The sequence below is a fragment of the Ceratotherium simum genome, chromosome 33, assembly GCF_057802395.1.
Source record: "Ceratotherium simum simum isolate JZ-2026a chromosome 33, ASM5780239v1, whole genome shotgun sequence".
Classification (NCBI taxonomy): Eukaryota; Metazoa; Chordata; class Mammalia; order Perissodactyla; family Rhinocerotidae; genus Ceratotherium; species Ceratotherium simum.
In genome coordinates this window covers 25,828,297-25,843,218 of record NC_141932.1, presented here as the reverse complement: position 1 = coordinate 25,843,218, position 14,922 = coordinate 25,828,297, and the positions used below count along the sequence as shown (strand labels likewise).

Sequence of the window (14,922 nt, the reverse complement as noted above, 5' to 3'; positions counted from 1 at the left end):
AACCTCCTCTTCTTGTAAATTTTCTGTCAGCTCTATTTTAGAAACATTAAAATTGTTATGTTTTCCAAGCCCCAACTATCACTTTTGCAGCCTGGTCACATCCTCCTCCAACCCATACTGGCTCCAAATATAGTACTCACTCAAAATGTGGAGCTGAAAACCATGGGAGGAGGCAAGGACAGGGGCGTGTGCCATTGCAGATAGGCCAGAAAGTCATCCAGAAAACAGAGTTTTACCTTAGTTTAAGTCCTAGAGGAAAGTAGAGAGATCTGGACCTGGTTAAGGCCCTGTGACCATCTGAACTGCCTACATTTTCTAAATCAGGCCCCAAGACTGGTGGACACCATACTTTGGGCTCTGAATCTCACTGCCAGGGAAGTTGCAGGACTTGAGGTTGTATGGGTTTACTCCGAGGCTAATAATATTCCTCTTCTACCCACCAACTGGATTATGCCAACAACTTCCCTTTCACTCTTAAGGAAACAAATTCTTGGGGTCCTTCTTGACTCCCAGGGTCCAGTTTCATCCTTTCTTCTGGTAGTCTCACCTTTCTCTATCAGTGAACATGACACCAAGATTGGCTAGAGCTTCATAGCCAATCCAGAAATATCTGTAAGCAGTGGAAGGGGTGTTTGATTCATCTCCTACATCAGAGACTCTGAAGTCTGCTGGGATTAGCTGTCCTCCTCTGCCTTTTATGCTTATAGGTCTCTATAGGACTTATAGTCCTAGAACAGAAACTTGGATTAACCAGAGGTGGCACTCTATGTAAACTCTCCCAAGAGTCAAAGTTAACTTTCTACTCTAGAAAAACAGTTTGATGGCACAAACAAGATGTTCATCAAAACTTAGACAGAAAGAAACCTGAAAGAACTCCCAATGGCCAAAGCCAGAACAATACATGCACCAAAATAAAGAACATGGAATTGGATTATAACCCAAACTTTAAAATAAGACACATGAGCCCATAACAATATAAGTAAATGTATAAATAAATGGAGAAGAGACAAATCTTCCTTACAGATGAATTCCCAATAATAGATATAGATACTCCCCTCCCTCCAGAAGGTAGAGCCTAATACCCCTCCTCCTTAAGGGTGGGCTGACTTAGTGACCCACTTCCGAAGAATACAGTAAGGAAAGGGAAAAACAGCAACTTTACAGTGGAGAAAACTGGAAAACACTACATTATTCAAGTGATCAAGTTTAACATCATCAGAGATAAGACATATTGATATCATGCACACCCTGATGTGATGTGACAATAAAGGTACTTCACTTCTGTGGTGTCTTTCTAAAAACCCAAAAACCCAGTCTAATCATGAGAAAAACACCAGATAAACTCAAACTGAGGGACATTCAACAGAATCCCTGGCCAGTCCTCAAGATAGCCAAGGCCATGAAAAACAAGGAAAGACTGGAAAACTATCACAGACCAGAGAAGACTGGGAGACATGACAATTAATACAGCATGTTTAGGGTGTAGATTGTATTCTGGAACACAAAGAGGAAATTAACAGAGGAATTAGTAAACTGTAAATACTTAATAGTAATATAGCAATGTTGGTTTATTAGTTTTCACAGACGTATCATCTTGATAACTTTTCTGCAAATATGAAATTATCCCCAAATAAAAATTTATTTAAAAAAAAACTTGCAGTAGGAAAGGGCTGTATACTGCAACTCCTCCACTGACTTTGTCCAGCAATTTCCTCTGACCTCACGAAACCCATATGGAGATGTCTCAGATAGTCATGTGGCACCCTAAGAAGGGCACTGGGGCTGGAATCCAGAGAGCTGGGTGAGAAGAAGGGGAGATGGGGAGCTTGCTATGGACTTGTGAAGCTTGTGATGCCTGTGGCATCTAGATGTGTGTGTCTGGAATGGAGAGATGGGATCAGAGCTATATATTTGGTCTTCAAAGCTGGGAGACTAGATGGGATCAACTAGAGAGTGGGTGTAGACAGACTAGAGCGCAACAATTGTGCCCTGGGGCCCCTCGTGGTTAATAGGGGAACAGATAAGGAGATAGCGAAGGAGACTTAGAAGATGAAGTCAGTTATACAGGAGACAGTATGACTCCCTTGGTGCAAAAAGTGAATCAAGTAGGAAGAGGGCATCACCATGTCCCAGGAGAGCTCCCATGAACAGCGATCATGTATATTTTTCTCACCTTGTTATTGCTCTGCCTCTAGCCAGGTGTCTGAGCACACAGTAGGCATTCAATGAACACTTTGCTATGATATTATGAGTGAAACCCCTGGGATTCATCATCTAACATTCCTGTCAGAACTGTCCCTGATAAAAAAAGAGCAGAGGATGAGGCACCAACTCATTCCCCCAAAAGAATTTTATCAATGCTAAACAACCAAAACTCCTTCACCCACTCCCTACTCAACTGTTCCTGAGATTTTAACATGACTTTGGCATCACAGAGCAATGACAAATGTACACAGAAAGTTGCACCCACTTTCTTAAAATATCAAAACAGCCCCATGAGAAACATAGTAAATGCAAATCCTTCCAGACTGAGTCTACATGTCTAAACACACCAGTCAATACATGCAGATTCTCAATGGGATGCTTATCTGGAGATATCTGATATCTAGAGAGCTAAGTAAGCCACACTTAACAAAACAACCAAAGAAATGTTTATTTACATTTAAAATCCAACATGAGAAAACAGAAACGGACAGAGACAGTAGCCGTGTTCCTTTGCAGCCGAGTTAAGGTCAGAGATGGGCTGGAGGCCTCTGGCAGGAGACAGGACTGAAAGTTTGAGAGGCCAGCTTTGGGACTCCCCTTAACCCTGAAGACACGGCTGTGGGGGAGAGCGTGGACTGGGACAGGAAGATCTGGACTGCAGGACCTGTTCTCCTGCCTCAGCTGGTAGTTAGGCCTCTGCTAGACCCACAAGGATATTTTAATTTTGCATTAGGGAGAAAATACTTGCCTAAATTGTTCTTATATAAAAACGGTTACTCAGCAGTGACACAGAAAAAACATACAACATAAAATTGGAGACTAAAAGCTTGAAAAGGCCCCTAAAATTATGAAAATTTACAACCACAGAAGAGAAATAAAGATCAATAATGGGTGACTTCTCTCTCTCTCTCCTGTGTGTGAGAGAGAAAAAAAGCAGGGGCAAGAAAATGCAGGATTTCAGGCTCTCGCTGAAAGGCAGCAAAATCATTTCTAAGTAAAAGAGACAGAGTTTCATGACAATTAGGAACTTCCTATTATCATCTAGAAATTTTTCTTTTCAGTTTAGAGGGAACTGGCAAGTCCTTGTAAGTTAGTAAATTGATAAACTGAATGTGGGACTGAGGCAATCAGCTAGGGAGTGGGGGAAAGAGCAGTGGGAACCTGCTTTGCTCCCACTGGACAGATGACAATGCTTTGGGATGAAGAAGCCAAGTGCCAGGACAGGGGACCTTGACTTGGCATCATGTTCTTCTCCTGCCTACCTTTTAGGTCCCACTAAAGGGACCTCCCAACTTGTTTTCAATTTCTGAAAGAGGAAGTAATTTGGTTTAAAGCTGAAGACATTTACCCACTGATAGGGAAAAAAATATTTGCAAATTATATACCTGATTAATATCAGGTTAATATCCAAAATATATAAAGAACTTATACAAGTCAATAGCAAAAAAACCCAAGAAATCCAATTAAAAAATGGGCACAGGACCTGAGCAGACATTTTTCCAAAGAAGACACACAGATGGCCAACATAAAAAGATGCTCAACATCGCTAATCATCAGGGAAATGCAAATCAAAACCACAACAAGATATCACCTCACATCTGTTAGGATGGCTACTATCAAAAAGACAAGAAATAACAAGAGTTGGTGAGGCTGTGGAGAAAGGGAACCCTTGTGCACTGTTGGTGGGAGTGTAAATTGGTGCAGTCAGTATGGAAATTTCTCAAAAAATTAAAAACAGAATTACCATATGATCCAGCAATTCTACTTCTGGGTATTTATTTGAAGAAAACAAAAACACTAATTCAAAAAGATATATGCACCCCATGTTCATTGCAGCATTATTTACAGTAGCTAAGATATGGAAACAACCTAAATGTCCATTGACAGATGAAAGGATAAAGAAAATGTATTGTGTGTATACACACACACACACACACACACAAAATAGAGTATTAGTCAACCAAAAAGAAGAATGAAATCTTGTTATTTGTGGCAACATGGATGACCTTGAGGGCATTATACTAAGTGAAAGAAGTCAGATAGAGACCGACAAATACCGTATAATCTCCCTCATATGTGGAATCTTAAAAAACAAATAAAGAACAACAACAACAAAACAAGCTCATAGATACAAAGAATAGCCTGGTGATTGCCAGGGTGGAGGGTAGGTTGGGTGGGATGGGGGAGTGGGAAAAATGGGTCAAAGATGGTCAAAAGGTACCAACTTCCAGGGGCCAGCCCAGTGGCATAATGGTTGAGATCACTGTGTTCCACTTTGGCAGCCCGGGTTCACCGCTCGGATCCCAGGCACAGACATACAAACTCATCGAGCCATGCTGTGGTGGCAACTCACACGCAAAATAGAGGAAGATGGGCACAGGTGTTAGCTCAAGGCCAATCCTCCTAACAAAAAAAAAAAAAAAAGGTACAAACTTCCAGCTATAAAATACATAAGTCCTGGGGATGTAATGTACAGCATGATGATTATAGTTAATAATACTATATTGCATATTTGAAAGTCGACAACAGAGTAGATCTTAAAAGTCTTCATCATAAGAAAAAGAAATTTCTGTTAACTATGTATGGTGACGGATGTTAACTAGAATTATTGTGGTGATCATGGCCCAATGTATACAAATATCGAATCACCGTGTTGTATACCAGAAACTAATATAATGTCACATGTCAATTATACCTCAATAAAAAATTACCAAAAAAAAAAAAAAAAAAAGCTGAAGACTTTGGGCATCTGCTTGGCCAAGGGCTGAGGCAGGCTCTTGTGTACCTGTGTCACAGGAGGCAGGAGACTCTGTGTCCTGAGGCCTCCTTCCTTGTTCTGGAAAAGATCTTACCTCTGATCCCTTGTTTGTCAGGATAGGCTGAGACGGCCCACCTCCTCCATCCTGAAGGGTGTTAGGAGCACACAGTGAGAAGCTAAAGCTGGTGGCAACTCTGAGAACATGTGCTGGAACCCAGGAATCAGGCCAGCCTAAATGAGTGTGTGTTTGGTGGTGGCAGGGGGATGAGGGAGGGGAGAGTGCTAGGCCTGACTGAGTTTGGGGAGACAGTGAGAGGGCTCAGCCAGACAGGAAAAGGAAGCAGTTATACTCTTTCTGCTAGAAATGGTTTTAATGAAGGCTGCATGCCAGGAGGAAGACTCAGCTAGCTGAGCATCGCCCTCTCTGAGCCCTTCCCAGCTTTCTCATCAGTATCGCAATTGGTAAAGCTTCGGCAAGACCTTCACTCTAACCCGGGTTACCGTGTTGAACAACCTCCGCACATGTTGTCCATCCAAATAAGGCAGTAGCTGGTTATTCCACATGTACTCAGGAGAGAGGACCTTGGAGGGTTTGTGGTAGAGCAGATATTTGTTCAGGTGGCTCTCGTCATGCCACACTGCCTCGATGTGATTGTGTTGGTCGACCATCATTGCCTCGTGGCAGGCCTTGGCGAGCCTGTAAACCTCTGCCACTGAGCCCCCAAATAAGGATCCTATGTAATAAAAGTCCCCCTCATCTTCAGGAATACAGGCTTGTGACCGAGGCCTGTGTTCATAGTTGAAGTCATGCCGACTGAGCCCATAGAAGCCAGGATGGAGAGTGCCGAACAAGGAGGAGAGGATCTCCACGCCCACGTGGTTGCTGAATATCACATCCACATCTGCACACACAAGGTAATCCACCTCCTGGTGGAAGCGCTGCTCAGAAAAACTGCTGATCATCTCCATGCGGTGCATGGAGATGTCCTGCCAGTGGGAATAGCTCCGGACCTTGAGGATGACGATCTGCCTTCCTTTTTGGAGGCGAATGAGAGGAACATGCTCTGGGCGGTCAGTGAAGACATAGTAGTTCACCTTGTGTCCCACCATGAAGTGCATCTCTGCGGTTTCCAGGAACTGCTTCAGGTAGACAATGTATTTTTCTATTGCAAACACGGTTAATCCAATGGTGGCATTCTGGAGCCGGAACTGCTCATTCAGGATGTCGATATTGAAAGTCTTGTCCCAGATGATGGGAGCCAGCCAAGGGGTCATGAGAAGAACATCTTCCCTAGAGAGTGTTAGCACATGTGGCTGGGGATACACCATCCTTGATAATTTTATATCTTGCAGGCCGTAGCGTTCTCTAACAGCCACGCTTGCCCCAGCCCAGGTACCTTCCAGCTTCTGGCTTCTCGGCTTCAGGTAACAATAGCCAAAGAAGGCCAAGGCAAGAGCTATTAGGAGAAGAAAGGTCACTCGATGAAGTGCGCAGCATCTTTGTGTCCCAGCCAATCTTTGCAGTAGCTGGGCCATGCCCCCACGACAGAAGGATGCCACCTCTTGTCTCCTCCACAGAATGAGGGTACTCGTCTCTCCTGACTCCACCCTCACTGGTCTCCTCGAGGCAGGGTGAGGTTGAACCTCCGACCCTAAAGCGTCCACGCCCCCACTCCCTGCTCACTACTCCAGCAGCCCAGGCTCCCCTGAGGCCTGACCCCAGTGCAAGGGGGCACCTGGGCATGGGGGCTTTCTGGGGTGCCCTGAAGAGAAAGACAGGATCCACGCAGACCTCGAGAAATTCAGCTTCTGTTTGACGTGCTGTCAGAGTAACCAGGTGGCAGGACTTAGTCAACAGACAGCTAGAACGTAAGGACCAGCGTGCAGGAGAGAAGTCAGGCCTCCTGAAACAGGCTCAGGGGACTGGCTCAAGGGAGGCCCCTGAGCAGTCAAGGACAGAGATTGTGATGAAAGCAGGCAGGGCAGCAGCCACCAGGGAGCCTGACCAGGGGGTCAGGGCTTGTGCTCTGGCCTTCCCTCGACACGTACTAGCTGTGAGCTAAGCACCTGGTTTCCTGAAAAATCCATGAAGTCAAGATCAGAATGTCTTCAAGATCACATCCATACAGGCCAACAGGAGCCATCTTTCAGGAGACCTGATTTGGGAGCCAGGGTGGAGGGGACAGAAGATCTACAGATCAAGGATTGTTTTCCTTCATTCCCTTAATAATCACTTAAAAATCCAATGAGCATTAATTTAGCAGAAACCAGGCCTTATGCTGTTGTTAGGATTAGGCTGCTAAGCTTAACATGCATTATCTTGTTCAATCCTTACAACAAGCCTAGGGGATAAATGCTACTTGATCCTCATTGTACAGATGGAGAAACAGGCTCAGAGAGGTGAGTGACTGGCCCATGACCACATGGCTAGCTGTAAGTGCTGAAGCCAACTAAACAGCAAGACTCCAGAATATCCTGTATTCTGACCCCCCCTCTCACTTGTGCCTTCTTTGAGGTTTCCTTTAATGAGTTCTTTTTAGAGTCAGATTCTTTTGGTTTTCCCCCTTAGGCTTCACAGGTCAGCTGTCCCTGGGACAGAGGCCTCGGCATAGTGAAGAGGTTGAGCCAGTGCCCTTTGCTGACTCAGGGCTTATCATGTTGCCATTCCGTACCCCTCCTCCCTCTGATGTCCTAGGAAATTCCAAACATGACTTCCTGGAAAATGAAGCCTCAGACACAGACCCCTCTTGCCACACTGTGGGACCAACGGCAGGCAAAAAAGAATCCCATAGCAGATAAGGAGCACCTTCTACCTGCACCATGAAGTGGGCTGGTGCTCTCATGCTGCTCTGTGATGTCTTGCTCCTGCCTTCATGCAGAGTGGGTGGCTGGCGATGTGGGTTGTCCAGGAATTACACAGTCTTCTCAGGACAGTTCTGAGCATGTTGGGAGGGGGGAGAGAAGAGTGTTCTGATAAGTGTCTTTTCTTTAATATCTTTTTTCTGCCTTTATTTTATTTTTTTAATGGAGAATTTCTAACATGCACAAAAGTAGACAAAACAGTATAACGAACTTCCATGTACTTATCACCCAGTCCCAATAATTATTAATCTATGGCCAATTCTACCCCACCTACACTACCACCTCTTCCCACTCTCCTGCCTGTATTATTTTGAATCAATCATAGATATCATGTCATGTCATATGTAAATATTTCTATCAAACATAATCAATGAGCTTTTAAAAAACATAACTACAATTAGCATGGTTACACCTAACAAAAATGAATCATTCCTTTGTATCATTAAGTTTTCAGTCTTTGTTCAAATTCCCAATTGTGTCATAATTTTTTTAAAAAAATTATTTCATTGAGGTCATATTGGCTTATAGCATTGTGTAAATTTCAGGCGTACATTATTATATATCAATTTCTGTATAGAATGCATCATCTTCACTACCAGTAATCTAGTTTTTATCTGTCACCACACACATGTGCCCCTTTACCCCTTTCACCCTCCCCCTACTCCCTTCCATTCCGGTAACCACTAATCTGTTCTCCTCATTGATGTGTTTGTTTATCTTCCACATATGAGCGAAATCATACGGTGCTTGTCTTTCTCTGTCTGGCTTATTTCACTTAGCATAATACCCTTAAGGTCCATCCATGTTGTCACAAATGGCACAATTTTGTCTTTTTTATGGCTGAGTAGTATTCCATTGTGTGTCAATATACATATATATATACGTATATCACATATTCTTTATCCATTCATCCGTTGATGGGCACTTGGGTTGCTTCCATGTCTTGGATACTATGAATAATGCTGCAATGAACACAGGGATGCATAAATCTCTTTGAACTGTTGTTTTCATGTTTTTTGGGTAAATACCCAGTAGTGGGATAGCTGGATCATACGTTATTGCTATTTTTAATTTTTTTGAGAAATCTCCATACTGTTTTCCATAGTGGCTGCACAGTTTGCATTCCCACCAGCAGTGTGTAAGGGTTCCCTTTTCTCCATATCCTCTCCAACATTTATTATTTCTTGTCTTGTTGATTATACCGATTCTGATGGGTATGAGGTGATATCTCGTTGTAGTTTTGATTTACATTTCCCTAATAATTAGTGATGTTGAACATCTTTTCATGTGTCTGTTGGCCATCTGTACATCTTATTGGGAAAAATGTCTGTTCATATCCTCTGCCCATTTTTTGATCAGGTTGTTTATATTTTTGTTGTATGAGTTCTTTATATATTTTGGAAATGAACCCCTTGTTGGATATATGATTTGTACATATTTTCTCCCAGTTGGTGGGTTGTCTTTTCATTTTGTTCATGGTTTCCTTTGCTGTGCAGAAGCTTTTTAGTCTGACGTAGTCCCATGTGTTTATTTTTTCTTCTGTTCTGCTTGCCTGAGTAGACATGATATTTGAAAAGATACTGTTAAGACTGATGTCAAAAAGCATACTGTCTATATTTACTTCTAGGAGTTTTATGGTTTCAGATCTTACATTCAGATCTTTAATCTATTTGATTGAATTTTTGTATATGGTGTAAGATAATGGTTTACTTTCATTCTTTTGCACGTGGCTGTCCAGTTTTCCCAGCACCATTTATTGAAGAGACTTTCCTTTCTCCATTGTATTTTCTTGCCTCCTTTGTCAAAGATTAGCTGTCCATAGATGTGTGGTTTTATTTCTGGGCTTTCAATTCTGTTCCATTGATCTGTGTGTCTGTTTTTCTGCCAATACCATGCTGTTTTTTTTTTTTAAGTTTTGTTGTGTTTTTGTTTTTTGTTTTTTAGATTTTATTTATTTTCCCCCCCAAAGCCCCAGTAGATAGTTGTATGTCATAGCTGCACATCCTTCTAGCTGCTGTACGTGGGACACGGCCTCAGCATGGCCAGAGAAGTGGTGCATCCGTGCGCGCCCGGGATCCAAACCTGGGCCACCAGCAGCGGAGCGCACGCACTTAACCACTAAGCCATGGGGCTGGCCCGTACCATGCTGTTTTGATTACTATAGCTTTGTAGTATATTTTGAAGTCAGGGATTGTGATATTCCCAGCTTTGTTCTTTTTTCTCAGGATTGCTTTGGCTATTCAAGGTCTTTTGTTGTGCCATGTAAATTTTAGGATTCTTTGTTCTATTTCCATGACGAATGTCATTGGAATTCTGATTGGGATTGCAATGAATCTGTAGATTGCTTTAGGTAATATGGACATTTTAACTATAGTTTAAGAATAAACTATGTTTATTCTTCCAATCCATGAGTGGAATATCTTTCCACTTCTTTATATCTTCTTTGACTTCTTTCAATAATGTCCTAGTTTTCAGTGTATAGGTCTTTTATCTCCTTGGTTAAATTTATTCTTAGGTATTTTATTCTTTTTGTTGCAATTGTAAATGGGATTGTATTCTTGATTTCTCTTTCTGCTAGTTCATTATTAGTGTATAGAAATGCAATGCATTTTGTATGTTGATTTTGTACCCTGAAACTTTGCTGTAGTTGTTCATTATTTCTAATAGTTTTCTGGGAGATTCTCTAGGGTTTTCTATATATAGAATCATGTCATCCACAAACAGTGAGAGTTTTACTTCTTCCTTTCCCATTTGGATCCCTTTTATTTCTTTTTCTTGCCTAATTGCTCTGGCCAAAACTTCCAGTACTATGTCGAATAAGAGTAGTAAGAGTGGGAAGCCTTGTCTTGTTCCTGTTCTCAGAGGAATGGCTTTCAGTTGTTCACCATTAAATATGATGTTGGCTATGGGTTTGTCATACAAGACCTTTCAAATGTTGAGGTACTTTCCTTCTACCCATTTTATTGAGAGTTTTTATTATAAATGGATGTTGGCTCTTGCCAAATGCTTTCTCGGCATCCATTGAGATGATAATGTGATTTCTATTCCTCATTTTGTTAATGTGGTGTATCACATTGATTGATTTGTGGATGTTTAACCATCCCTGCATCACTGGAATAAATCCCACTTGATCATGGTGTATGATCCTTTTAATGTATTATTGTATTCAATTTGCTAATATTGTTTTGAGGATTTTTGCATCTATGTTCATCAGTGATATTGGCCTGTAATTTTCCTTTTTTGTGTTGTCCTTGTCTTGTTTTTGTATCACGCTAATGTTGGCCTTGTAAAATGAGTTAGGAAGCATCCCATTCTCTTCAATATTTCAGAATAGTTTCAGAAGGATAGGTATTAAATCTTGGAATGTTTGGTAGAATTCTCCGGAGAAGCCATCTAGTCCTGGACTTTTGCTTTTGATTACTGTTTGAATCTCTTTACTAGTGATTGGTCTATTCAGATTCTCTATTTCCTCTTGATTCAGTTTTGGGCAGTTGCATGATTCTAAGAACTTATCCATTTCTCTAGGTTATCCAATTTGTTGGCATATGGCATTTTCTTACAATCCTTTGTATTCCTGTGGTATCTGTTGTAATTTCTCCTCTTTCATTTCTAATTTTATTTATTTGAGTCGTCTCTCTTATTTCTTAGTGAGTCTGGCTAAGGGTTTGTAAATTTTGTTTTTCTTCTCAAAGAAGCAGCTCTTAATTTCTCTGATCTTTTCTATTGTCTTTTTAGTCTCTATTTCATTTATTTATGCTCTGATTTTTATTATTTCCCTCTATCTGTTGACTTTGGGATTTGTTTGTTCTTCTTTATCTAGTTCTTTTAAGTGTAGCTTAAGATTACTTATTCGAGATTCTTCTTGTTTCTTGAGGTAGGCCTGTATTGCTATAAATTTACCTCTTAATACTGCTTTTGCTGCATCCCATAAGAGTTGGTATGTTGTGTTTTCATTTTCATTTGTCTCCAGGTATTTTTTTGATTTCTCCTTTCATTTCTTCATTGATCCAATGGCTGTTCATTAGCATATTGTTTAGTCTCCACATATTTGTGACTTTCCCTTCTGTTTTCTTGTAGTTGATTTCTAGTTTCATAGTATTGTGGTTGGAAAGGATGCTTGATATGATTTCAATCTTCTTAAATTTGTTGAGGCTTGCTTTGTTTCCCAACATATGGTCTATCTTTGAGAATGTTCCATGTGCACTTGAGAAGAATGTGTATTCTGCTGTTTAGGGATGGAATGTTCTATATAGATATCTATTAAGTGCATCTGGTCTAGTGCTTCATTTAAGGCCACTGTTTCCTTGTTGACTTTCTGTCTGGATGATCCATTGATGTAAGTGGGGTGTTGAGGTCCTCTACTATTATTGTGTTACTGTCAGTTTCTCTCTTTAGGTCTGTTAAGAGTTGCTTTGCATACTTTTGTGCTCCTTTGTTAGGTGCATTAATATGTATTATGTTTTCTTGGTGGAATACCCCTTTATCACAATATAATGTCGCTCTTTGTCTCTCATTATCTTTTTATTTTGAAGTCTGCTTTGTCTTATATAAGTATGGCTACACCCACTTTTTTTGCTTGCCATCAGCATGGAGTATCATCTTCCAGCCCTTCACTCTGAGCCCATGTTTCTCTTTAGAGCTGAGATGTCTTTCCTGGAGGCAGCATATTGTGGGTCTTGTTTTTTAATCCATCCAGCTGCTCTGTATCTTTTGATTGGTGAATTCAATCCATTTACATTTAGAGTGTTTATTGATATATGAGGGCTTAATACTGCCATTTTATCTCCTGTTTTCTGGTTGTTCTATATTTCCATGTTTCTTTGCCCTTGTATTTCTGACTGCCATTTCACTTTGATGGTTTTCTGTGATAGTTTTCTTAATTCCTCTTTAGTTATGATTTGTGACTCTGCTCTGGTTTTTTGTATTGTGGTTACCATGAGGTTTGTAGAATAGATCTCATAGATGAGATAGTCCATTTTCTGATAGCCTCTTATCCCCATTAGCCTAAGCAGGTTCCATCCTTTTCCTCTTCCCGTTCTATGTTTTTGTTTTTGTGTTGTGAGTTTGTGACTAAATTGAAGTGTTTAGAGTTATTTTTGATGCTTTCCTTTCCTTTATCTTTTATGTTATAATTAAGTCTTTGCTACCCTATTCCAATATAGAGCTGCAATTTTCTGATTTTGTCTATTTATCACCTTGCTCAAAGCTTTGTAAACTTTGCCTTTTTGTTTCAGATAGGAGGGCTCCCTTCATCATTTCTTGTAAGGCAAGTCTAGTGGCAATGAACTCCTCTTAGCTTTTCTTTATCTGGGAAAGCTTTTATTTCCCATCATATTTGAAGAATAATTTCGCTGGATAGAGTAGTCTTGGCTGATAGTTTTTATCTTTCTGTATTTTCAATATTTCATCCATTCTCTCCTAGCCTGTAAGGTTTCTTCTGAGAAATCCCCTGAAAAGCCTGATGGGGAGTCCTTTATAGGTTATGTTATTCTCTCTTGAAGCCCTTAATATTTTTTTTTTATTTGTCATTAACTTTTGATAGTTTTAATATTACATGCCTGGGAGGAGGTCTTTTTGTATTGCTGTAATTAGGAGTTCTACTGGCTTCATATACTTGCATGTCCAGTTCCTTCCCTAGGTTTGGGACGTTCTCAGCTATTATCTCTTTGAACAAGAACTCTGCAGCTTTCTCCCTCACTTCTTCCTCTGAGATACCTATAGTTTTTATGTTACTTTTCCTAACTGAATAGGATATTTCTCAAAGAATTTCTTCATTTTTTTTTTAAGTCTTAATTCTCTCTCCTACTCCACCTGAAGGATTTTTAGGTTTCTATCTTTGAGATCACTAATTCTCTGCTCCATGAGGTCTGCTCTATTTTTTATGCTTTCTAGATTATGTTTTATCTCATTAATTGTGTTCTTCATATCCAGAATTTGTTTGGGTTTTCTTTTAGAGCTTCAATCTCTTTGGTGAAGTATTCCTTCTGTTTATTAATTTTATTCCTGAGATCATTGATCTGTCTTTCTGAGTTTTCTTGTAACTCCTTGAGTTTCTTTATGATAGCTATTTTGAATTCTCGGTCATATTGTAATCTTCTATGACTTCAGGTCTGGTTTTCTGAAAAGTCGTCACTTTCCTTAAGTTCATCAGTGTTACCATAGTTCTTCATTGTGTTTTATGAACTGATCCTCTGCCAGTGCATTTGTGGTAGTAATCACCTTTTCTTATTTAGTTGCAGCTTTGGTTACTTTGGTCCTGGTAGCCTGGGTCTAATGTTCCTGCCCTGGTTCTCCATGGGCTTGGATGCTGTTGTCCTGGGCACCACTTGCACTGCTGTTCCCAGGTTGTCTTGGGGTGCTGGTTGCACTGCTGGCATGGGTGCTGGGTTCACGAGTGTCACTTGCTGCCAGAGGCCTGGAGACCCAGGGACTTGTATACAGAACCCCACTGCTGGTGGAGCTAGTGTCAGGGTTGCTACCACTAGGGGCTGGGTCACCAGTTCTGCTGTGGTTCCTGTTGCTTCTGGTTGCAGATCTCCCCCTGCCACTGTTGGAGGGGTGGGCAGGGGCTGTTTTTTCTGTTCTTGCTCTGTCTGTTCATAGTTATGCTAGTCAGCTGCTACGCGTTTGTGCAGCCTGGCCACTGTGCTTGGTGGGTGGGTCATGCTCATGTGGGTGGGGCCTGGCAGGACACCTTCGTGCAAGCTGAGCCACCACCATTCAGCAGGGAGCATTCACCCAGGTGGGCCAGTGCTGCTCCACAAGCATTTGTGTGTGGGGCAGTCTGCCCCTGCCTGCACTCACAGTCGTGCTGGCCACTGTGTGAGGATCCAGTTGTGGATTGCTGCTGCGGGGGAGGTTGGGGGGCCACTCCCCTAGTTCCACTGCTTCCCCAGGGTCCAGTCAACCCACCTTCAGCTGTATAGCTACATGGATCTCTCAGGCATCCTGTTGTGCTGTGGAATCCTCTTTTAGTTAATGATGTCTGTTTAGTTGTAACTTAGAGAGAAGAGACAAAGGGAACAACTCACTCTGCCATGATGCTGATGTCACTCCTCCTGATGAGTATCTTTTAATGGAGTCATCTTCCCTTTGTG

General features: G+C 41.4%; 1 pseudogene; it reads right to left on the bottom strand.

Moving 5' to 3' along the window:
• Positions 1 to 4,942: 4,942 nt before the first annotated feature.
• LOC101390276 (histo-blood group ABO system transferase pseudogene) lies at positions 4,943 to 7,245 on the bottom strand (annotated as a pseudogene).
• Positions 7,246 to 14,922: the final 7,677 nt, after the last annotated feature.